The sequence below is a fragment of the Macaca mulatta genome, chromosome 1, assembly GCF_049350105.2.
Source record: "Macaca mulatta isolate MMU2019108-1 chromosome 1, T2T-MMU8v2.0, whole genome shotgun sequence".
Classification (NCBI taxonomy): Eukaryota; Metazoa; Chordata; class Mammalia; order Primates; family Cercopithecidae; genus Macaca; species Macaca mulatta.
In genome coordinates this window covers 124,924,243-124,947,381 of record NC_133406.1, presented here as the reverse complement: position 1 = coordinate 124,947,381, position 23,139 = coordinate 124,924,243, and the positions used below count along the sequence as shown (strand labels likewise).

General features: G+C 46.1%; 1 protein-coding gene across 2 annotated transcripts in view; it reads right to left on the bottom strand.

Moving 5' to 3' along the window:
• NGF (nerve growth factor) overlaps positions 1-14,286 on the bottom strand; it is a 52,237-nt gene extending 37,951 nt beyond the window's left edge. The window contains exon 1 of one of the 2 annotated variants that reach the window (XM_015148902.3): positions 14,187-14,286. The gene's annotated coding sequence lies outside the window, so the exon portion shown is untranslated. Of the gene's footprint in view, positions 1-13,693; positions 13,802-14,186 lie in introns of those variants that run through there. The other variant, XM_077950560.1, reaches the window with a different exon arrangement.
• Positions 14,287-23,139: the final 8,853 nt, after the last annotated feature.

Here is a 23,139-nt window from a genome sequence, read left to right as displayed (position 1 = left end):
CTTCCTTAAGAACTGGACATCAATATCATTATTTTGAGATGGCACAGGGGCTTACCTGGATGGAAGTGAACATCCACCCATCACCTGGCATTGCTAAGCACTGTTACATGTGGTGTTACTGTCATGACTTTCTGAAACTGAAGAACAAGATCAATATTTGATGATGGGCCAGAGCATTTGAAATCAAGACTGTTCTGGAATTAACTGTGTTTGTCATAATGTCATGTTTCTCGTGTGGTACAAGCTCTATATGGGTCACTAAGTCTAAACAGGACTCTGTCTCTGCCAAGCTACAGGAAAGGTTTGATTTTGTCCCTTATCTCCTTTCCATTTCATAGCTTCCTCAATTGATTACCCACCACAGGATGAGCCAACCCAGAGATTTTCCTCTGGAGCTGTCTGCTTGTCCTTCCCTGGCCCCTCCCTTCCCTCTATACTGGGCTCCATTCCTGACCTGAGCCAACCTGAGCTTCGGCTTCTCTTTCCTGGACCTGCTTCTCTCATACTCACTTTCTTTCCTGATTCCTCTCTTCCATCAGAGCCTGGACCCCTGAGCCCTACAGCTTGGGTCTCTGTCCTATCACGGGTTAAAATCCACAGCTGTCTCTAACCTACAAGAAGGCTATGCTGGGTGCATATATGCTTGAGAGGAAGCCCTTCTCCATTTTAGGGCCAGCTCATCTGGAGGGATGGTGTACTCCGGAAACTCACAGGGTAGCCCATGGCAGGTCTCCTCCGGAAAACATTCCGTGAAATGCTAGATCCTGCTGATCTCTTCTCCTAACCTTCTGTCATAGGCCATGTCTGTGCTATCCTTGTCAGTTATTTGCTGAATTACTCATTTGACAAAGACTTATAGAGCTCCTACTATGTGATGAATGGATCCCTTGATGAACACAGCAAAGTTCCTCCCCTCAATCTTATGTTCTTGTGGAGGAGACAGATAGTAAAATAAGAAAACAAATCATAAAATTAAGTATTAAAAAATAAGTAAGGCAGGGTGGGAGAATAGAATGGCAGGGCTTGGTGGGGGTAGGATAGATATTTTAGATTAGGATGATCAAGAGGTGATAGCAGAACTAAATGTTGATCAGAAGCTAACCATGTGAAGATCTGTGGGTAGGAGTGTCCCAAATAGAGCAAACAGCGAGTACAAAGGCCCCAAGACAGTAAAAAGTTAGGCATGTTGAAGACATTGCAAAAAGGTCAGTATGGTCACCACACAACCACAAGGGGAGGAGCGATTAAGATGCTGGAGATGGTCAGGGTCCAGATCGCATAAGGCAGGTTTCCTCCACCCCAGAACTATCAACATTTTGAGTCACATGATTTTTTTGTTGCAGGTGCTTGTCCTGTGCATGTTGTTTTGCTGCACCCCTGGCCTCTACCCACTGGCTGCCAGTAACACCCCTCAAGCCTCCACCACCCTCTTTATGACCACCAGAAATGAGGTGGTCACAGATATTGCCAAATATCCCCTAGGAGAAAAATCACCCCCGTTTAAGAACCACTGAAAAAAGCCATGGCAAGATAATTTTATTCTACATATAATGGAAATCCATGGGAGGCTCAGAGCTGGGAAACACCATTGCAATTTACATTTTTAAAGGGCACTCTGGCTGCTATTGGCCTAAAAGAAAAACGACAACAGAGGCAGGAGATGCAGGAAGAGGTCTAGGTGAGAGGCAACCCTGGCCCAGATTAAGGAGGCAGCAGTGGGACTGTAAGAAGTGGTTGGATTCTGACTACATTTTGAGGGTGAAGCCAACAAACTTGCTGGTGAATTGGTTATAAAAGGTGAGAGGGAAGGCAGAATCAAGGATGGTTTCTAGATTATTCTGTGGGAATAATTATGTCATTATCTAACGCAAAGACGACTAGGAGAAAAGTAGTTTGGGGATAAAAAGAAATTCTAAATTTGAGATGTCCTTTAGACATCCAAGTGGACATGCCAGTAGAATATATGAGTCTGGGGCCCAGGGGAGAGGTCCAGACTGGAAATGAACATCCGGAAGTCGTAGACCGTAGCTCATGCCTGGGGAGGATGAGATCATCCAGGAAGAGGGTGATCTAGAAAGGAAAGCTAAGCTCCAGGGCACTCCATATTTAGAGGTCCAGAGAATAAGGACAAGCCAGCAAAGAGGCCAGGGAGGAGGACTAATGAGGGAGAAGGGACATTAGGAGAAGAAACAGGGACATGTGTATCCCCGAGGCGTCCTGGCACTGTTGTCACATCTGCCTTAGACTGAGTAGTTGGGGAGCTCCTCAGGCACTCGTTTGTGTTCAATGGTGGTGGCAATGGTACTATATCCAAGTTTTAGACAACCAAATGATTGAGCAAAAGCCACCTTGGTTAATCTTTAGGAAATAAGTGCTACTGATCCCACTTTACAGCTGAACAAACTGAAAATCAGAGCACTATAGCAACTTGCTTTCCATCACATGCATTTTAAGCACGACTCCTGGGACTAGAACCCTGGAAAGCCTGTTTCCACACTCATGCTTTTTCTGTGGTGCTCTTGGCCTCTGCCTCACAAGGTTCTGCTCAATGCCTGGCACAGGCCTCCATTCTGACCATGGCAGGAATACCTCATCTCTGCCCAGGTTTATGTGAGTGCATCTACATCTGCTACTGCGTTTGGAATGGACCAGCAGGAGCCAGAACTGCTCAATACCAAAGCAAGTGACTGTCAAGATCCCTCATGCAACTAAGACCAGAGCCAGCATTAGCACCTGGAGTTTCACACTCCTGGTCCAGGTTTTCCCATCTTACCTTCTGTGTCTACAACCAAGTTGTTTCCCCATCCATCAACCATATCCAATGCAACAGCTCTAACAGATATGCAGGGGAAGTAGCATTATTCTCATTTTCCAGATTAAGAAACAGAGGCTCAGAGAGGTTCTGTAATTTGCCTAAATGATACCACTAGTAAGATTCTGAATCAGGAATAAATTCCTCATCTCTTAAATCTAGGTATTAGTGAATTGAAATAATCTACCCCTGACTTAGCCATTTGTTTTTATTTCTTACATAATAACTTTCCCAAACCACAAAAGAAAGAAGATACAAACAGATTTTTCTAGACACCAGTATTGCCGGTCAGAATTCTGTAATAGGTTCATAGTCATTTAAGAAGTCAAAATGACTGGAAGATGAATATTTTGTGCACTGTGTCAACTTAAAATTATTATTTTTTGGCTTAATCATAAAGATGCTTTAAAAAGAACCTTTGAAACATATTTGTGTTGCTTTATTAAGCTCTCTGCTTTCTGACATCTCCTGCTCTTTTTTGGAAAAGTTCAAAAACAACAGCACTTGAAAACCCCACCCCCAAAATATTTTCTTTCATTTCCAAGACACAGAGATGCTGACACATGGGCATGAAATCTGAAGTCAGGCTTTGGAGTCTGACCTCTTCAAAATAGAAAATGAAAACATTTCTAGTGTTCACACTTTCCCTGTGAAAACACAAACACAACACTCTTAAACCCCGGTGAAAAGAAAGGTAATTCGTTTCATGAGTAAGAAACATTCTTAGTGGCATGTCATTTCAGGGGCAATTGATTCCATTTGTCATTTCAAGTTTCAGAAAGGAAGGAAATACACTCTCCACCTCCGCCTTTTGAGCACAATAAAAGTAAGTCAGCATTTGCTTTTTCCTTTAAAAACAGGTGCAACAGCAATGAATTTAAACATCTCTCTGCTGGCTTGTTTGCAGTTCACTCCAGCTCCCTGGTGCTTGGCTCAATATCATCCACCTGCTTGGGAGGTGGGGGCAGGGCATGATGTGACAAATGTCTCTCTTCTGCCATAAATGTTATTTAAAAGGTGCAACTGGCTTGGTGACATTCATTTTACAGGCAATAGTGGAATGAGCGGTGGAGAGAAGAGGATACACTTAAAGAGATGAAAATTATCTCTAGAAGCAGGTCTCTTTTCTTGCCTTCTGTCCCACTATCTTGCAAACCTCAAATAGAGATATCTTAGCCGCCTAAAAAGCAGCATTAAATCTTTAGTCTGGACAGGAATTCAGCATTTGAGAGGAGATGTCACTAATAATCCTCTATGAGTACTAGTGGTGAAAATGGGGCCCAGTGGGAGGGCATTTTACTAGGAGAGAGTTGGAATGAGCCCTGGGAGAACAAGGGTGAATACAGAATGGGGGCAGGCTAAGCCTACGTGAGAACTAAGAGGTAGGCAGTTTGTCATCACTGATCTGTTCTCAGAGGCTACATTAGCCAGGCTCTCAAGAAAATTGGGACACGTCACCTTTGTGGCCCTAAGGTAGAATCTTGGTGTGAGTCACTCTTTCATGTGCCCTCCACTGGGAACCAAAGGTCTGAGGTCAGTGATAGATTGCTCATTGGGTTGAGGGCTGGAGTTAGGATCAGGGTTTACCTGAAGGTGTCAGCTCCAACATTCACATTAAGAGCCTTTAAACTGTTTATACCACAGGAGAAATGTAAACCTTCCGCATTGTGGCAGCCTGGAGCCTCACTCAGGAGAAAATGTTAGACTCTCTGCTCTGGGCGGAAACTTCTTTAGAATTTTGACAATATCAACATTTTAATGGTATCTTAGCCCTGTTGTTCTTATAAAAATATACTAAAGGGGAAGGATATGATTTTGTGGGAACAAAAGCTCCTTCCAAAGTCACTGAACCCACACTAGGACCAAAGCGTTTATTCCAGTGGCAAGGCCAGGAAAGGCCATGCTACTCCCTGTCAGTGCCCAGTGACAGGGAGGAGGATGTCCTGTGCCCCTTGGACAATTACTGTTATGGTCATGCTTGGGGAAAAGAATCACAGAACGATGGCTTTGCAAGCATGAAATGGGAGAAAGACAGTGCAGAATGTAGGGCCAAAGACAAGATATGATTATTGTTGCTTCTTTGCTGTGTTTGCTAGAGAAAAAGCAAACCTTAGGTATAAAAACATTGTCAATAGTTCTGATGAGGTTGAGTAGTTACAAAGAAGATAAGAAAGAGGGAGGAGGAAGAGGTAGAAAAGGAAAAGAAGAGGAGAAGGATGTAGAAGGAGGAAGAGGGGAAGGGAAAAGAAGAGGAGGAGGAAGAGGAAGAGAAGGAGAGGAAGAAGAGAAGGAGGAGGAACAGGCAAGGGGAAGGCAGATAATGACAGCAGCTCTCACTTACTGAGGGTGTCCTTGGTGGCAGTCACAGAACCTGGTACTTCATGCATCTTTGTCATTTAATGTACACAACAGCTGTACAAGAATTACAGCTGAGGACACCTTACAGATGAGGACACTGATGCTTAGAGAAAGTTACCCAAGATCACACAACTGCAAATCACAGACTTGGGACTTAACCCCAAGCTTGCCTGGCTTCAGAGGCATCCACTGTTCGGAATCATGCTGTTGTCTATGCCAGTGGCTTTCACACTTTTTTTGACTATGACTTATAGTAAAAAAAACACATTTTCTATTATGAGCCAGTTTGCATATATATGTATATGTACATATATACAGTATAACTAAAACAAAAGTGTCATAAACATTTTCCCTTGCTATATGCAATGCATATTAATTTTTGAAAATGTTACTCTATTCTCTTTCATTTTTTTTTCCCTAATGAGAGTTGCACACTAAGTTGATTGCGTAACCTGATGATGGGTCTCAACCTGTATTTTGTTTTCTTTCCTCCCTCCCTCCCTTCCTCCCGCCCTCCCTCCCTCCCTCCCTCCCTCCCTCCCTCCCTTCCTTCCTTCCTTCCTTTCTTCCTTCCTTCCTTCCCTCCCTCCCTCCTTTCTTTTCTTTCTTTCCTTCCTTCCTTCTTTCCCTTTCTTTCTTTCTTTCTTTCCTCCTTCCTTCCTTCCCCCTCCCCTCCCCTCCCCTTCCCTCCATCTCTCTCTCTCCTTCCTTCCTTCCTTCCTTCCTTCCTTCCTTCCTTCCTTCCTTCCTTCCTTCCTTCCTCTCTTTCTTTCTTTCTTTCTTTCTTTCTTTCTTTCTTTCTTTCTTTCTTTCTTTCTTTCTTTCTTTCTTTCTTTCGGCAGGGTCTCACTTATGTTGCCCACGCTACAGTGTACTTGTATGATCATGGCTCACTGCAGTCTCAACCTTCTGGGTTCAAGTGATTCTCCCACCTGACCCCCCTTGTAGATAGGACTACAAGTGTATGTCACCACGCCTGGCTAATTTTTTTATTTTTATTTTTGTAGACATGGGGTCTCACTATGTTGCTCAGGATGACCTTAAACTCCTGGCCTCAAGTGACTTTCCCACCTCAGCCCCCCAAGTGCTAGGCATGGGCCACACACCCGGCCTTCAACTTGTGAAAACATTTTCTTTTCTCTGCTCTATGGCAGTTGATTAGAAGTGTCCTTGAACTCCTGCTTGATCTTGGTGGATGCTGGGCAGCATCTCGCTCCTGAGGCATGCAGCTAATTGTATACTCTGGACCATCCCTCTGGCAAGAGGACATCATTAATAAAATATTTCAGAAATTACAAATATCTGACAAAGCCATTTGCTTGGAAAAGAGTCAGTCCAGGAAACCATCCAGAATATATAATCACTGATCTCAGGCACTGACTGCTAATATTTTAGGCAATTGATGTATGCTTTAGCAAAAGAAACTATTTTCTCTGATTTCAGAACCTAAAGAACTCATCTGTTCTGAAAGGCTACACACAGTCGCCATCTAACAATAAATGGTAACAGAAAAGAAACATGCAAGGTGTTGTGGGGACTCTATCAATCCACCCTCCAAAGTAGTGCTGTCTTTCTCAATTTGGGGTGAATACAACCAGGATCTGAAATTAGATTGCTTTTCAGAGGAGCATGTACATCTCCACCCTGGTTTAGGATTTCAGGAATGATTTTGTTTCAGCAGCTAGGGGCAGTGGCAGGGTTGGCTGAATCACATTTAGGTCACGGAAAGTGAAGTCTGATCAGGTGGCTCAGCTCGAGTCAGCCCTGATGGGCTGTGGACGTGGTGACTTCACTCCAAGCAATGTGCACGCTAATTGAGAAAACATGTTCTTGTGATGGCCTCATGCAAAAATCCAGATTTACGAATTTTTTTTTTATTCCTAAGAATTCCTTAAATATTTGCCGTGCGTGTCTATACAGCCTCCTGGAGTACTTCTCCTCCTTACTGAGTAGGGTTGTGTTTTTCTGCTGTGGCCCAGGTCAGGGTTTTAAAGGTTGGGATTCTGACAAAGGGCAAGTGGGCAAGCAGCCACAGGCCTCAGGGAGAAGCAAGAAGAGGGCAGGAGAGGAGAAAAATAACCCAGACCTCCTGTACTTTTCCTGGGTCAGAAAAAGCAATTCGAAATCCTTGAAAAGCAATTCGAAATCCTTGAAAAGCAATTGTCTGCAATGCTCAATGAGGGGGTCCTCATCGGGAAGGGGGCCTCAGCTTACTGGACATTGGCTACATTCCGGACTCAGCAGTAAGAACTTTCCAGTACTCTTTCCTTTCCCCTTCACAATTGCCCTCAAAAATCAGTCGGCATCATGATTCCATTTTACAGATGAAGAAACTGAGGCTTATAGGGGTGAAGTTATGTGCTCACAGAGCTAATGAGAAGTGAACTTGGACCTAAATCCGGTTCTATCTGACTACGTGCCAGGACTCCTGTAAAATCCTACCTGCCTATGGGACAACCCCTCACTCCCCTCCGAGAAGCCTCCCTGAAAAAGTCTTCTTGACATCCAGACCCCTTCCCTCTTGGAGGTCATATAGTCACGGAATTCGTACTTCTACTAGTTCCAGTTTTGATACTGCTTGCAATTGCTCCGTGTGTTAATTTAGATAAGAAGATAAAAAAGCCTGCAGACGAGTTTTGTTTGGTCTGTACCGATGTGTGGAAAGGGAAGAAATTTCAAAGTTTTGGCTTTTCAATCTCAAAGTTTTGGCTTTTCTTGAAAAGTTCTTGAAAATATCTGGCAATATTGGACCTACAATCCTTTAGAGCCATGGTTGGCCTGTCCCTTAACAATGAGGCATAGCCTCTCTGGTTTTTCACAGCCCCAGCAATCTCTGGCCTCAGCTCATTTATATTCTCTGATGAGCCACTAAGCCTTTTAGTCATGACTCCTGAGCAAGCTCCTTGGGGCAGGATCATGATTTATATTTATTTTGAGTCCCCACAGTGCCCAGTGTCCCAGGTAGCATATTCATAAGATTGCTAATTGAGAGAAGGAAATCTATCCAGTACCCTGATATATGGTGGGCCCCCTCCCCTGTGGGGCGAGGACTATCTTCCCGTTTAACCACAGGTTCTATGTAATTCAGCAACAGCTGCTTAACCCTTGGCTCTTGGTCTGGGAGAGCACACATGCCCCACTGCTATAGCAAAATTCACTTTCTCTTTCTTTCCTTGTAAACTTGAAGAATTCCTAAGACACTTAAAATCCTAAAGACACAGAGGAGTTGTTATGTGGAGTAAGGAAGCAAAACACTCTTAAAGCTGCCAGCAAAAATGGTCATTCTCAAGAAATGCCTTATTTAGAGAGTATTGCATAACATTTCTGAAATAAAAGTCTGAGGAGAAGTTTGCCTCTGAAAGAAAATTACAGGAGAACCTCCGTTGAGTCTTCTCTTACCCAGCCATTATGAGGTGAAGATAATTCGCAAGATGAAATGTTTGGTTAAAATTCTATCAAAATGAGAATGTTAATTACAGAAGGTTAAAATATCAGTGAGTAAATTCTTAGACAAGTCTTCAATGCAACCAAAAAGATTTCTCCTCCCAATGCAGAAAAGCTTTATATGCACAGATACATAAAAAAAAATACAAAAAAGATGTTATCCTACCTGAAATTAAAAAAAAAAAAAAAAACAACCATGCAGTGGGGGCTCCCCTCAGATCAGCCCTTCCAAGGGAGAAGGTAAGGGGAGGAAGCTCATGTTCATTGGTCGAACTTCTTTTTCTGAAAGTGTTCTCCATAATCCAAAGGGAGCCTGTCCCGCTTGGCATCACCCATACACAATGGGGGTTCAATACACAGTTATCCATAGTGATGAGGCACTACCTCAATCTGTTGACCTCTCAGCCAGGTCTGTTCAGATCCAAAAATGGGTTGGCATTTCACTAGACTGAGTAAGTGAGACATGCAAGTCACTCTATTACTAATGAGGGCTGTAATCCATCTGTACTGATGAAGAACTGAAGACAGGACAGTCTCCTCCACCCCCTAACGTGGGCAAGGGCTGAGCTCTTGAGACCATCCTCTCTGGGCTCACTTGGCAACGGCACACAGAGGGGAGGTGACCTGTACCACCAACTCTGACTACTGAAGGAACAGCCAAAGGAGATGGGAAAATCAGCCCATCTGTACTGATAGCAAATACTTCATGGTTATTGGGAAACTATTTCTGTAGTAGTGGATTGACACTGCCCATTGTGGAAGGGCTTCTGTGTGACACTTGGGCGGTTCATTCCCACTGACTTCATAGCCAGCTTCTTTCATTTGCAGGGCTCTCCACCTGCAGAAGCCACCACAGGCGGTGCCAAAAGTGCCAAAACATCTCAATCTGCTTAGCCTAGTGGTGGATTTTCAGGGAAATCCTGACTGTCTGACTCTGACTAATAGTACTACTAATTAAAAAAAAAAAAAAAAGGACTTCCCGCACGTGAATGCGTTGGCTACAGTCTTAGGCAATTCAAAAGCATTGTTGCCAGTTCCACCTGACAGATTTCATCATCAGATCAACCTCATTTGGGGAGGGAGCTCCTTAAGACTCTCTCTTTCTCTCTTTCTCTTTCCCTCCCTCCTTCCCTCACTTCCTTCCTTCCTTCCTTCCTTCCTTCCTTCCTTCCTTCCTTTCTTCCTTCTTTCCTTCCTTCCTTCCTTCCTCCCTTCCTCCCTCCCTCCTTCTCTCTCTTTCTTTTTTTGTTTCTTTCTTTTATTTTGCTCATTTGAAATCAGCGCCAAGCTCTGCAGTTCATTTTCACTCCTACTTGTAATGAGTTGGGCATGAGTAGAAAGCACGTGTTCCTATAATACCCTCCTGTCCTCTGAAGACATTATTCATTTTAACTCTATGTACTATAAATAAACTAATAGTTCTATTTTCTGTCCCCCAATGAGACCTTGAGGCAGAGGTGAGAATAACGAGCTATTCTACTTGAGAATAAACTCAGTGCCACAAGCACCATCCAACGAGTGTAGTGTCGCTAGCCTTTTTTTCAATGAAATGTCACATTATCAATTCTCATTTATTTTTGCAGCTTGGGCACAGTTGTATTAATTTGATGTCAACATGCACTCATGTTGTATTAAGTGCGGTCAGTGCTGGGGGCTTCTGCTTCAGGGAAGGAACCTCCTGGTGCCAGAGTGTGATCCACTTAGCAAAGGAGGGAAGGATTTCCTCCCAGTGCTACAGACTCCACAGGCAGGCAGTCTGCCTGTGTTTTTAATAACATATGGCAGAGAAGGAAGCTGCCATGCTCTAATAGCACCTGTCCCTTCACCTTACTCTTTCTGGTTTTCTTTTCCCATGGGTCATTTGTAGTCCACTTCACTCACAAAAGGCAAAGGATAACACCTGGTGGGACTACAGCACTGAGGACCCTGCCGATGGTGGCCTAGAGTCTGATTTGTTGGCTCCTGGAGGATGAAGCCCAGGGATTGACTTCTGAAGCCCCAATTTGATGATTAACCACAGAAACCCCAACAATAGGGCCCTTGTTGGTAATTTCCAAAAGACTTCTCAACTGGGAGCAACATTATCTTTGAATACACTTAGCCCTCTATGAGGGGCATTTGGGGTTGTCACAATGACTTCTGACATTTAGGAGGTAAGGCAGGGATACTAAACTATCTGCACTGTGCAGATTGGTCACACTTAACCAAGAATTGTCCCAAAATGCTGACAGCTCCATTCAGAAACAATATTAATCCATATACTTGCCTAGTGAGTTGGGAAAGTGAGGCCTGAGAAGTTTAGCGACTTGCTCAAGGTCACAAAGCTACTTCCCTTCCCTTCTCCCAAGTGAGGAAATTATAACAGCAAGTTTACCCAAAATATAGGAGAAGAAAATCAAGGGATCATCCTAACATTTTAATCTGATTCCTACTGTGTCATAGTCTGAGGCCTCAAAAGCATGTAAAGTAGCCCAGAGAGGAGCAATGAAAACATCACCAACCACCAGAAAGTCTTCTCCATTGCATGTTTTCATTCTTCTGGTCTTCGCTAAACTTTGTGGCTGAAGGTTTATTCTCCTTGGCTCAAATAGTGACATTTCCATGCTTCTGCACACCCTAATAAAAGACCGAGGACCCAAAGCCTCAATTTCTCCATTCACATATCAGCCTCAGGATCATCCTGGTCTGACTGCTATTTGGAGTTAGGATCTTAACTGTTTCCCCACTGTTATCAAATGAGGTCTCATGGGAATGGATTGGGGAAGGGTCTTTCATCCTCATTTATGTACCCGATGCCAGCGGACACTGTTTGCTCAAAATGGTCCACCACAGAATTGATTTCTCGGAACTGGCTAAGCCTGAGAGCTGATGGTTTGTGAGATCAGAGGTGCTAGTCAAAGAAACACACAGGAACTCTTTCTGTCTCACAGAAAGGTGTTTTCTGGGAGCATGGGTTGTTTGCACACAGATATCCAGAGATTTTGCGCAAGACCTCAGCAAACCTTCCATTGCTTCCTGAGAGCAGAGAATTTGCTGCCAGCAAAGGTCTCTAAGGCTTGTTTTAGACTCTGAAGTCCGTGAAAGTTCTTACTGGGAAAAGGTAAACGGCTGGGTCTCTGGTCCCGGGTCTGGCACTGACATCTGCTTGGGGATCTGGGCCTTGGCCCTGCTCCATGCCCGGTAGAGAAGAGCAGTGGCTGAATCTCTGTGTAGTTTCCCTGCTGCTCTGATGCAGGGTGCTGCAGTAAAGCACTCTATGAATGAGCAGCAGGAGTGCTCAGCACTCTTTAAAAAGTAAAGTTGTGTGACTTTTTTCATCAGTTTAATCTCGGTAATGATGAGAAACTTCCCTCGGGCTCCAGCCCTGCCCTGCCCTACCCTACTCTCCCTGCTGATGTCGGCAGCCAGGGCCCCCTTCTTGTCCAAGGCACGGATTTCTCCCTGAAAGAGAATGAGAGTGTGAAGCCTCATCCCTTGCTCCCACTGGCCCTTGGGGCAGGGGAGTTGTGGGGTGGGCAATAGGAGAAGGCGAGAACCCCATTCCTTGGCAAGGGTTAAAAGTAGGGAAAGAGCCACCAACACTAGGATGACTGCCCTGAGTGGGCCCAGTTCATTTCTCTGATGGGCCTGGGCTGCTGTTGGAAATGCAGTGGTGCCAGCAGCTGGTTCTAAAATCCTCTGAGGTGCTCCTATACTTCTGCCAAATTAGTGTTCTCATGCCCCAGTGATCTTGGCTTCCCATTTTTGGTGCTTCTTTTTTCCCTTTACCTGCATAAAGATGTTGGGGAAAGAGTGGGGTAGGAGTTTGGCAACATGTGGTATTAACCCTATCCCCCTTCAACAAGAGGAATGTTCACTTTTTGTGTGAGTCAATTCCAGCTAGGCCAGTCTCAGCCCCCAGACCCGCCCGTCTCCTCTGACCCTCTGGGAACATTGCCCATCATGAATTAACATTTGGGTTGCTCAGGTTGACATATGACTTATTCAACAAAAGAGACCCATCAGGTTTGATATAGCCTTTCTTCTGTGACTCTGCAGAGGGAGAAAGTTTCAGACATTCAGGAGGAAACTGTAAACACAGGGTAAGAAGGGCTGGCAGGGGCCAATGGCTGCTGCCCTTCTGCACTGCCTAGAGAAGGGGAAAGATTCCCCTCCAGTAGACTTAACTGACAGCTTCAAGAGTTTGAAGACCCTGGAGAGAAGTTACCGATGGGGCCTCCACTGTCATTTCTGCATTTGCAGAGTGCAGCTGGCTGTGCATGGGTTGGGGAGGAGGGGACTGGCACTGGTAGTGGGTGTGCCCAGAGGATGGAGCCAGGACAATTAATCAAGTGCCTTTTCTACAGGATTTCCATTGGCCTTGGATGACAGATGGGGCAGAGGCACCCAGGAGAGCACTATTTTGGTTTCCAGCTGGGAACGTGCACTAAGTTTTCCTTAATACCCACAGCACCCAAAAGGCTTTGCTGTAATACACTTTAATGCATGAAACACTCATAAATTATCCTTCGAACTGTTACAACTTCCAACCTGGAACAACTTGGAAAAACCAGCCTAGCAAGCAGGCTCTTTTTTAATCTCTCAAATCACAACAGAAGAAAAAGTTCAAGCACGAAACACCTTCCTTAAGAATCTCGGAGTTTTTTTTTTTTTTTTTTTCTTTTTCTTTTTTTAAGAAGGAGGTCTGTAATTAGAGGGAGCTAAGCTGCTTGTTTCTGCTGGCTCAAAGTTGCAGCTCCCTGACCCCCGAGTCCTCTCTTCCTCCCCTAGATCCTCCTCGCCTGAACCCAAGGCGCTGCCCGCCCCAACCTTCCACGCCCGCTTCTCCCACACCTGGCAGCAGACAGCTGGAGATGAAGCGTGTGACCCAAGTGGCACGGCTGAACCTTGGCGACCTCGACCTGAGGTTGTCCAACGCGGCTCCGTGGAGGGCCCCGGTACGCCGGACGGACCCCGGTATTGGCTCGCAGACTTCCTGGGTTAACCCCCGGGGCCCTCAGTCACGACTCCCAGCCCTTCCGAGACGCGCTGAGGGAACTGCCCTAGGTCTAGCGCGCCCTGTTCCGCTCGTCCCCCTACCTGGGAGCAGCGCAGCACTTTCCTGACTCGGCGCTCACCTCAGCCAGCGCGCTCTGCGCTCCCCCCGCGGTGCTGGCCGCCACTCCTCCCGCCCCGGCGCGCCAGCTGCCGGCGCATCCCTCTCGGTGCCCATTCGCTCTCCCTCACTTGCGCGTTATCCACTTCTAGCCCTCGAGCTAGACTCTGCCATGGCCGTGGGCTTCTGCAGGCGCCAAGGCTGCTCCCTGGACCGCCGGCCATCCCGGGACTAGGAACTCCACGACGAGAACGAACGCTGTTCCCGCGGTCCGACTCGTCCTCCCGCGAGGGTCCCGCGACCCCACACCCACTCGGGACATTTCTCAGGGCTGCTCTTGGGTCCGCGGGAGCCTCGGGGGTAACCAGAGAGCTCGCCAGACCGGTATCCTTGCATACTCTCCCGCGAAGCCCAGCCACCCCGGCCCGCGCCCGCGCTGCGCCCCTCTCGGGATCGGCTCGGGGCAGCCTGACTCACCGCTGCGCTCCCCTCCGGCTCCCAGCGCTCTCTGCTGTGCCGGAGCGCCGAGCTGCTCTCACACAGGCTTCTTGAATTCTTAGCCCCTCCTCCCGTACTCCTGAGTCACACGCTCCAAATCCTGGCCCCCATCCCTCCCCTCCCCATCACCAGCCCCGCACCTGCTGTGGCGGGGTGGTGGTGCCTGGCTGGAGGGGGTCCTGAGGACTAGAGACGGATCGCTCCTGGAGGGCTGGCCAGACCCAGCCAGAGAAGGACTTTAAACTTCCAGAGGTCAAAGGGAAACCCACTGGGGTCTGAGGGGCCGCGCGCGCAAAGCCGGGAGGAGGATTTTCTGGGGCACCGGCGGGGGTCGTTGGGCCGACTGGTTGGGGCTAAGCGGAGTTGCTCGCAGCTTCCCTCACCTCTCCGCCCTGCCCCCGCGCGTTGCCCTTCGCCAGTGCTTCCCTGGTCTGCCCGGCGTCGCCCTCAGTGCCCCAGGCATTGGCTGCTCCCCGCGCCGTCTAAGGGAGCTTTTCTTCGTGGCACCCTTCCTCACCCCAGGATAGGTGAGCACCCAGGGGGAGCTCCACGAGGGGCAGGTGCCCAAGCTCCTCTGACAAGGGAAGGCGGCTGCAGAACCAGTTAGAAGGCCCCCAGGCACTGGCGAGTCCAGCGTAAGGACAAGGGGCAGAGGACTTCAGGAGTCAGGAGGAGCTAGACCAGGGACCTTAACTTAAGGCCCTGGGTTCCAGGAACTTCCCGGAGTCCCTGGCCCCTCTGAAACGGTAGGCTGATTTGCGCGACTGTGCGCAATGCTAATATTCTTTTCTGGGCTGAAGGTCTGCAGCTTTCATCAGTTTTGCAACGGGCCTGTGACCCCTAGACTGACATAGCCAGCAAACCTTCTGCTTAGGCCCTCTCTCCACACTCCAGGCCCCACACAAATCCTTCCTGACCCTTCAAGATTTCTTGAGTTCCCTGGATTCAGCCTGACAGGGGAGCTTGCCTGACTTTCCCCTGCCCCTCTGCCAGGGCTGTTCCCACCCCAGCATAAAATTAGCAAGGGAGAAATACCCCTGAAGTCAAATTTGTCGCCAAATGTGCACCATTAATTGTAGCATTCCAGGGGATTCACAGCTCTTTGGAAATTTACAGCCCCGTTCCCTCCTGTGTTGAGCTTGTCTGTGTCTTCACTTCTTCCTTTAGCAAAGGTGGGTTGGACCACTACCCCGTGTGGATGCCACAGAGGATAAGTGGGTGTGGGGAGAGTAACAGGAAGGGAAGGTGAGGCACAGAATCTCTCTATTGCTGGTGACACTAGCCAGTGCAACCCAGCAGAAGGGCACCCTCTGGGGAGCTGGGATTTAGTGAAGCAGATGATTCCTGTCCTAAGTCCTGAGGTGGTCCTTTACTCCCAATGGATGGCACTTGAGCAAGATGACGCCCTGACTAGGCATTTCCAACTCCCTTGGCTCAGATTAGTCTTAAAGTCTTACTTCTTTCTATTTTCACGTTTGCTCCCATAAGAAAGTTCATTCCATTTACACGTGCTCTGAGAAGGACGAAGAAGGCAAAAAGCCCTACAATTGGAAGTGGGCCTTAGCTTTGGTGTGACCTCGTTGTTTCCCAGCCTTAGGCTTGTCCACTTCTAACTTGTTCAGATACAGGCTGGTGTATGAACACACTTTGGAAGTGAGGGCAAGAGGCCAGGGAACACCGTGAATGGCCCTTTCTACAAAAGTAGTATCATAGTCGGGGTGATCCATTAGGAAATTTATCATCATCAATTAAACAAAAGAATTTCCAGACAACAGGATGAATTCATCCATCAATCATGTCATGTATAAACTTGCTTGGAAAGCACTAGCCCCAAGCCTTACATAATAGCTGCCTGAGAATTTGGGTATGAAATTAAACTTTTAGAATAACAGAGAATTTGATTGTTGAATGCAGAGCTTTTGTATGTGTTCTTGTGGCATCATTCAGAAGGACAAAAGGATTTGGGGCACTTGTGGTTCTTTTTCATGTGGTATGTAAGGGGGAAATTTTTAAGTGATGTAAGCAGAGTATAAGTTTGCTTATATGCTCCATCCTCATCCCCTAAATTGTTGGTCATATTCTTATTGCACACGTTGGTTTAATAAGAGCTCCTTTCTGCCCCTAACTACCTCTGTTTCTGTCACTGGACTTCAAGGATCTTGAGTAAATAAGAGCGTGTAAACAACAAACACAAAAAAACTCCAAAGATTGTTGACTGAGAGCCTACCATATGCCAGGCACTGTGTGCTGGCAGTGGTACCTGCTCTCAGAGAGCTTATATTCTAGTGGGGGCTTGATTATTAGTCCCTGACCATGTTTATCACAGTTTCCCTAGGTCCTAGCATAGGACCTGGCCTGTAGTAGGTGCTCAGTTGATACTTGTTGAATCCAACAACGGTCAGAGTCACTTGTGACTGTCAGACAACCCACCAACACTGGATTGGTTTCCAGCAGGTTCCAGATCAGCCTGCCTTTGGCACAGAGACCACAGCCAGGTGCCTTTTCCCCTGCCTCTTCCACTTTCAAGAAGGTTCCAGCAGAAACGTCCTTCTTTTGGGTCATTGAGAGAAGGACTTCTAGGCCTGGACCAGCTACATTCATAGGAATGAAAAACAGCTGAGAGGGCAGCGGCCAGAGGAATGGTGCAGACAAGCAGAGGATAAGAATGTTTTTCTGTACTAGATTTTCTCGAAAGAGCTTTGAAACCAGGGTATCAAAATAACCAGCAGCTGATGCATTTGCTGACTTGGAGGAGAGATTGTGGCGTGTACAGTAATTGTTGTTATTTCTGAAGATCTAGAAGCCTGCAGCCATTGAGTGCCTCATCAACAGCAACAGTCAGCTAGCACAAACCCCTGGCCTCTCCCTTGCTTCATTCCAGGAGGCCAGGACAAAGTGCATGTGCTATTTAAAACACCAGCAGGCTCAGCAGAGATCTGCCAGCAAGGATGGAATCACTGGATCTGCTCTTTCTTCACGTGAAACACAGAAATATTGTCCCAGTTGCTGGAGGAAGTGATAGCTTCCGTTTAAAGATTTTTTTTTCCTCTTCCTTGTAATCAGAGTGAAGAAGAACTTCAGAAGAGGATATGTTTCATAATGCTTAGTGAGATGACATGGCCACAGAATCACAGAAATGATCAATCCAGCCACCTTATTTATGGATTAAGGAACAAGGGCTCAGGAAGGAAAAAGGCTCAGCCAAATACACGTGGCCAGTGTCAGGCTTTTTGACTTCTAAGCAAGCCTTCTTTCTACTACACTCCCTGAAAGAGGCTGGGAGAAAAACTGACCAACTCAGGCTACAGTAAAAAGCTGGTAAAGGAGCTAAAGTAGGCCAGGGTGCAGAGAGGGCCAGTGGTGCCCCTTTCATCTCTTGGCCATTCCTGCCTACTCCTGTGTCCTGCTGCTGGCTTTTGCTGTTTCTCCTTGAGATCTCCAGTTCCTCCATCTCTACTAGTTCCCTCGCTTTTGCTTGTGAACATTCACTTGCCTTTTCTCTCTTAAAGAAACTGCTAGCCCAAACTCTGGATTTCTCAACTTCCATTCACTATCAAATTCCTCAGCAAACTGATCTATACCCATCATTTCCTTGCCCCCTCCTCCAAACTTTCTGCAGCATAGTTCCCATCTTCCTCCCCTTCCTTTCCTTTCTCCCTACTGAACTGATGATTTTTTTTTTCTTAAAGGTCATTAGTTGCAAGAAAACCACCACCACCAACACAATCTCAGCAGCATTTATCTAGTGCTTGCCTTATTTCAAATACTGGGCAAGGCACTTTTCCTAGCCTTATTAATTGGTCCCGTTCATTTGTAGATAAAAAAGATGAAACTCTGAGAGGTAAGTCACTTTCCAGGTCTCATAGCTAGCCAAATGGCTGAGCAGAGAATTGAACCCAATCCCTTGCTGTTAAATGCCATGCCACCTCCTCCTTTCAACCAAGCTCAGCTGGCTTTGCCAGTCCTAGTCTGCTCTATTCATGACCTCCTTTGTCTACCACTTTCCTTTCAGAGCCCCTGTGACTGCACTATCCTGGCTTACTAGCCACCTCTGATCTCTTCATCTACCGTCTGCACTCATGGGCCTCCCACAGCTCAGTCCTGGGGCTTTACATTCTCCTCCACTCTAGTTCTTCCAGGTGTTTTTCCTCCTAATTTTATAATTCCAAGCATAGTTTCAACTCTGGCCTCTCCTTTAATCACCAACACTTGGAGTGTTATATGCAAAGCACTACCTAGGTTTTTGTTTCAGCGAACCCGCACAGGCCCTGGCAAGGACTGTGTTTCTGTCTTTCCTCTGACTCTCAGCCCCTCCATCCAAAGCCCTTGCTCTTAACTCAGCCAGGCAGGTGCCCCACAGATCCCCTTCTTGAAAGGTCAGGAAATCCATGTGGGCCCAGGACAGTTCAGCTCTTTTCTTGCTGCCCAGGAAAGTCACCAGTTTGGAACTGGCAAGATTTTTTTTTTTTTAAATTTATTTATTATTATTATACTTTAAGTTGTAGGGTACATGTGCATAACGTGCAGGTTTGTTACATATGTATACTTGTGCCGTGTTGGTGTGCTGCACCCATCAACTCGTCATTTACATCAGGTATAACTCCCAATGCAATCCCTCCCCCCTCCCCCCTCCCCATGATAGGCCCCGGTGTGTGATGTTCCCCTTCCTGAGTCCAAGTGATCTCATTGTTCAGTTCCCACCTATGAGTGAGAACATGCGGTGTTTGGTTTTCTGTTCTTGTGATAGTTTGCTAAGAATGATGGTTTCCAGCTGCATCCATGTCCCTACAAAGGACACAAACTCATCCTTTTTGATGGCTGCATAGTATTCCATGGTGTATATGTGCCACATTTTCTTAATCCAATCTGTCACTGATGGACATTTGGGTTGATTCCAAGTCTTTGCTATTGTGAATAGTGCTGCAATAAACATACGTGTGCATGTGTCTTTATAGCAGCATAATTTATAATCCTTTGGGTATATACCCAGTAATGGGATGGCTGGGTCATATGGTACATCTAGTTCTAGATCCTTGAGGAATCGCCATACTGTTTTCCATAATGGTTGAACTAGTTTACAATCCCACCAACAGTGTAAAAGTGTTCCTATTAGGGCGGAGCAAGATGGCCGAATAGGAACAGCTCCAGTCTCCAACTCCCAGCGCGAGCGACACAGAAGACCGGTGATTTCTGCATTTTCAACTGAGGTACTGGGTTCATCTCACTGGGGAGTGCCGGACGATCGGTGCTGGTCAGCTGCTGCAGCCCGACCAGCGAGAGCTGAAGCAGGGCGAGGCATTGCCTCACCTGGGAAGCGCAAGGGGGAAGGGAATCCCTTTTCCTAGCCAGGGGAACTGAGACACACAACACCTGGAAAATCGGGTAACTCCCACCCCAATACTGCGCTTTAAGCAAACAGGCACACCAGGAGATCATATCCCACACCTGGCTGGGAGGGTCCCACACCCACGGAGCCTCCCTCATTGCTAGCACAGCAGTCTGTGATCTACCGGCAAGGCAGCAACGAGGCTGGGGGAGGGGCGCCCGCCATTGCTGAGGCTTAAGTAGGTAAACAAAGCTGCTGGGAAGCTCGAACTGGGTGGAGCTCACAGCAGCTCAAGGAAACCTGCCTGTCTCTCTAGACTCCACCTCTGGGGACAGGGCAATAACAAACACAGCCGAAACCTCTGCAGACGCAAACGACTCTGTCTGACAGCTTTGAAGAGAGCAGTGGATCTCCCAACACGGAGGTTGAGATCTGAGAAGGGACAGACTCCCTGCTCAAGTGGGTCCCTGACCCCTGAGTAGCCTAACTGGGAGACATCCCCCACTAGGGGCAGTCTGACACCCCACACCTCACAGGGTGGAGTACACCCCTGAGATGAAGCTTCCAAAGCAAGAATCAGACAGGTACACTCGCTGTCCAGAAATATTCTATCTTCTGCTGCCTCTGCTGCTGATACCCAGGCAAACAGGGTCTGGAGTGGACCTCAAGCAATCTCCAACAGACCTACAGCTGAGGGTCCTGACTGTTAGAAGGAAAACTATCAAACAGGAAGGACACCTACACCAAAACCCCATCAGTACATCACCATCATCAAAGACCAGAGGCAGATAAAACCACAAAGATGGGGAAAAAGCAGGGCAGAAAAGCTGGAAATTCAAAAAATAAGAGCGCATCTCCCCCGGCAAAGGAGCGCAGCTCATCGCCAGCAACGGATCAAAGCTGGACGGACAATGACTTTGACGAGATGAGAGAAGAAGGCTTCAGTCCATCAAATTTCTCAGAGCTAAAGGAGGAATTACGTACCCAGCGCAAAGAAAGTAAAAATCTTGAAAAAAAAGTGGAAGAATTGATGGCTGGAGTAATTAATGCAGAGAAGGTCATAAACGAAATGAAAGAGATGAAAACCATGACACGAGAAATACGTGACAAATGCACAAGCTTCAGTAACCTACTCGATCAACTGGAAGAAAGAGTATCTGCGATTGAGGATCAAATGAATGAAATGAAGCGAGAAGAGAAACCAAAAGAAAAAAGAAGAAAAAGAAATGAACAAAGCCTGCAAGAAGTATGGGATTATGTAAAAAGACCAAATCTACGTCTGATTGGGGTGCCTGAAAGTGAGGGGGAAAATGGAACCAAGTTGGAAAACACTCTTCAGGATATCATCCAGGAGAACTTCCCCAACCTAGTAGGGCAGGCCAACATTCAAATCCAGGAAATACAGAGAATGCCACAAAGATACTCCTCGAGAAGAGCAACTCCAAGACACATAATTGCCAGATTCACCAAAGTTGAAATGAAGGAAAAAATCTTAAGGGCAGCCAGAGAGAAAGGTCGGGTTACCCACAAAGGGAAGCCCATCAGACTAACAGCAGATCTCTCCGCAGAAACTCTCCAAGCCAGAAGAGAGTGGGGGCCAATATTCAACATTCTTAAAGAAAAGAATTTTCAACCCAGAATTTCATATCCAGCCAAACTAAGTTTCATAAGTGAAGGAGAAATAAAATCCTTTACAGATAAGCAAATGCTTAGAGATTTTGTCACCACTAGGCCTGCCTTACAAGAGACCCTGAAGGAAGCACTAAACATGGAAAGCAACAACCGGTACCAGCCATTGCAAAAACATGCCAAAATGTAAAGACCATCGAGGCTAGGAAGAAACTGCATCAACTAACGAGCAAAATAACCAGTTAATATCATAATGGCAGGATCAAGTTCACACATAACAATCTTAACCTTAAATGTAAATGGACTAAATGCTCCAATTAAAAGACACAGACTGGCAAACTGGATAAAGAGTCAAGACCCATCAGTCTGCTGTATTCAGGAGACCCATCTCACACGCAGAGACATACATAGGCTCAAAATAAAGGGATGGAGGAAGATTTACCAAGCAAATGGAGAACAAAAAAAAGCGGGGGTTGCAATACTAGTCTCTGATAAAACAGACTTTAAACCATCAAAGATCAAAAGAGACAAAGAAGGCCATTACATAATGGTAAAGGGATCAATTCAACAGGAAGAGCTAACTATCCTAAATATATATGCACCCAATACAGGAGCACCCAGATTCATCAAGCAAGTCCTTAGAGACTTACAAAGAGACTTAGACTCCCATACAATAATAATGGGAGACTTCAACACTCCACTGTCAACATTAGACAGATCAACAAGACAGAAAGTTAACAAGGATATCCAGGAATTGAACTCATCTCTGCAGCAAGCAGACCTAATAGACATCTATAGAACTCTCCACCCCAAATCAACAGAATATACATTCTTCTCAGCACCACATCGTACTTACTCCAAAATCGACCACGTAATTGGAAGTAAAGCACTCCTCAGCAAATGTACAAGAACAGAAATTATAACAAACTGTCTCTCAGACCACAGTGCAATCAAACTAGAACTCAGGACTAAGAAACTCAATCAAAACCGCTCAACTACATGGAAACTGAACAACCTGCTCCAGAATGACTACTGGGTACATAACGAAATGAAGGCAGAAATAAAGATGTTCTTTGAAACCAATGAGAACAAAGATACAACATACCAGAATCTCTGGGACACATTTAAAGCAGTGTGTAGAGGGAAATTTATAGCACTAAATGCCCACAAGAGAAAGCAGGAAAGATCTAAAATTGACACTCTAACATCACAATTAAAAGAACTAGAGAAGCAAGAGCAAACACATTCGAAAGCTAGCAGAAGGCTAGAAATAACTAAGATCAGAGCAGAACTGAAGGAGATAGAGACACAAAAAACTCTCCAAAAAATCAATGAATCCAGGAGTTGGTTTTTTGAAAAGATTAACAAAATTGACAGACCACTAGCAAGACTAATAAAGAAGAAAAGAGAGAAGAATCAAATCGACGCAATTAAAAATGATAAAGGGGATATCACCACCGACCCCACAGAAATACAAACTACCATCAGAGAATACTATAAACACCTCTATGCAAATAAACTGGAAAATCTAGAAGAAATGGATAATTTCCTGGACACTTACACTCTTCCAAGACTAAACCAGGAAGAAGTTGAATCCCTGAATAGACCAATAGCAGGCTCTGAAATTGAGGCAATAATTAATAGCCTACCAACCAAAAAAAGTCCAGGACCAGATGGATTCACAGCTGAATTCTACCAGAGGTACAAGGAGGAGTTGGTACCACTCCTTCTGAAACTATTCCAATCAATAGAAAAAGAGGGAATCCTCCCTAACTCATTTTATGAGGCCAACATCATCCTGATACCAAAGCCTGGCAGAGACACAACAAAAAAAGAGAATTTTAGACCAATATCCCTGATGAACATCGATGCAAAAATCCTCAATAAAATACTGGCAAACCGGATTCAGCAACACATCAAAAAGCTTATCCACCATGATCAAGTGGGCTTCATCCCTGGGATGCAAGGCTGGTTCAA